The sequence below is a fragment of the Bison bison genome, unplaced genomic scaffold (genome assembly GCF_000754665.1).
Source record: "Bison bison bison isolate TAMUID 2011002044 unplaced genomic scaffold, Bison_UMD1.0 scf7180017864068, whole genome shotgun sequence".
Taxonomy (NCBI): domain Eukaryota; kingdom Metazoa; phylum Chordata; class Mammalia; order Artiodactyla; family Bovidae; genus Bison; species Bison bison.
The window spans coordinates 7,717,133-7,719,611 of record NW_011494640.1 but is presented as its reverse complement, the minus strand read 5'-3'; the positions used below and the strand labels follow the sequence as shown (position 1 = coordinate 7,719,611).

Sequence of the window (2,479 nt, the reverse complement as noted above, 5' to 3'; positions counted from 1 at the left end):
CACTCTCCTCTTTGACTTTCATCAAGAGGCTCTTTAGTTCTTCTTCACTTTCTGCCATAAGGGTGGTGTCATTGGCATATCTGAGGTTATTGATATTTCTCCCGGCAATCTTGATTCCAGCTTGTGCTTCCTCCAGCCCAGTGTTTCTCATGATGTACTCTGCATATAAGTTAAATAAGCAGGGTGATAATATATAGCCTTGACATACTCCTTTTCCTATTTGGAACCAGTCTGTTGTTCCATGTCCAGTTCTAACTGTTGCTTCCTGACCTGCATACAGGTTTCTCAAGAGGCAGATCAGATGGTCTGGTATGTCCATCTCCTTCAGAATTTTCCACAGTTTATTGTGATCCACACAGTCAAAGGCTTTGGCATAGTCAATAAAGCAGAAATAGATGTTTTTCTGGAACTCTTTTGCTTTTCTGATGATCCAGAGAATGTTGGCAATTTGATCTCTGGTTCCTCTGCCTTTTCTAAAACCAGCTTGAACATGTGGAATTTCACGGTTCACATATTGCTGAAGCCTGGCTTGGAGAATTTTGAGCATTTCTTTACTAGCGTGTGAGATGAGTGCAACTGTGGGGTAGTTTGGACACAGAGACAGGAAGCCAGCAAATGATGTTGGGGAAAATGGTGTGGATAGACTTGCTCGAGGCAGGGTTGCCACAAATCTTCCATTTGTAAAAATGCAGAATCTTCAAAGCGTAATTAAGTGCAATAAAAGGAAGTCAGTCTGTGCAAGACCTTCTAGGAGGTCAAACCTAGAACAGAGATTGACTTGGTCAAAGTTTCTATAATCTGCCTAGTACACTTTGCACAGAAACTTCTGACTCTGAAATCTTACTTAATATGCTGAAGGTATTTATTTACACAATTTCTCTCCATCAGACTCTTTCCTTGCTTAGTATTGTGCTTGACACAAAACAGACATCCACATTATTTTTATGTGTCTATGATCTGGGAATTAGTAATTCTTCGGTTAAAAAATTGAGCTGGTAAAGCTCTGACTTGCCATCATTTTCTTATTTCCCTTCTTTTCCATCTTGGTGTAACTCTGTGTTGTGAAAAGAATGCAGCATGTCTCAGACTGTTCTTCCACTTTTTTTTATGATGGGCCACATCTCATCTCTAAGTCTGCAGTTTCACACCACTCAAGGGGGCAGGTAGCTTACTGATCATTCATACAAGTTCATACTTCTTTTGCCAGCTCACCAATAACATTGCTTGAAATTCAAATTTCAGACAAAAACTCCGGTGAAGGATCTCATCCGCCAATGCTCAGAAAAACAAGAACAAAGCCTTTATTTTATGGCAGCCACATGTGAGAACATCTTGTTTTTTCATGTGGATTACAATGAGCTCATGCCTTCATAATTTTGCATCAAATTTTCCCCTGTAAAGGGGACATGTGTTTTGGTGGTCTTGGACATGGTTAAGTTCTCCAACATAATTCACAGGAAAGATACTAACCTGCTGTGAGCCTGAAGTGTTTCCTCTGCACTCACCCTCTGTCTGTCTGCCTGCCACTGGGGCACTCTAGGACTCTTGGCTGCTAATGTCTGGCTGTTCTACCCCCACAGTCCTTACTCCTCACATCCCTCCTTCCTCCCACCCCTTGCCCCCTTTTCCAGGTTATCTTGTCAAGCACTTGCCTCATTGCATAGCCCTTCCCTATTCTGGCCAGTTACTATGCCTGTGAATAGCATCAGATTAGCATCAGAATAACTGGGGGTTTGGTGAAAATATGACTTCCTGGACTCCAGCCCTTAAGTGTGTGTGATTCATTCAGTAAGTCTAGTGAGGCCCATGAACCTACATTTATAGGTGCTGAGTGATGCTGATGCCAGAGCCCCAAGGACCCCTGGTTCCTTATCCATGCACTGGGCCGAGCTGCTCCATGCCGCAGGGTTGGGAAGGAAGTGGGCAGAAATCAACTAGGGAGAGTTCCCAAACCTACACATAGACCTATTACCCTGAGGTTCTTTGCTGGTCCTCTAAGCCCTGGAATGTAAGAGACAGGTGGAAGACAGTCTGATGTTTCAGATAAGACTCTCAAACCCTGCCCCACCCACTAATCCCTTGATCAGATCAGATCTTTGTTAGACATAATGGTCTTGCAGAGATAATAGACTACAGTGCAATGTAAACACAATTTTATATGCAATGGGAAACCAAAAAGTGTGTGACTCACTTTATTGTAATATTTGCTTTGCTGTGGTGGTCTGAAAGACTTGCAGTATCTCTGGGGTATGCCTGTACACCAGAGACTCACTAGCTGATGTTTTAGTTACTTTCACATGTCCATTGGCCCATTGTTTACCATTTATTGTGTGCGTGTTCATTCGCTTCAGTCGTGTCGGACTCTTTCCGACCCCATGAATCGCAGCACACCAGGCCTCCCTGTCCATCACCAACTCCTGGAGTTCACTCAGACTCACGTCCATCGAGTCAGTGATGCCATCCAGCCATCTCATCCTCT

General features: G+C 43.4%; 1 protein-coding gene across 2 annotated transcripts in view; it reads right to left on the bottom strand.

The window, feature by feature from the left end:
• The window catches only part of LOC104986445 (thiamine transporter 2-like), a 33,710-nt gene that overhangs the window by 13,711 nt on the left and 17,520 nt on the right, over positions 1-2,479 (bottom strand). The window lies entirely within an intron of this gene.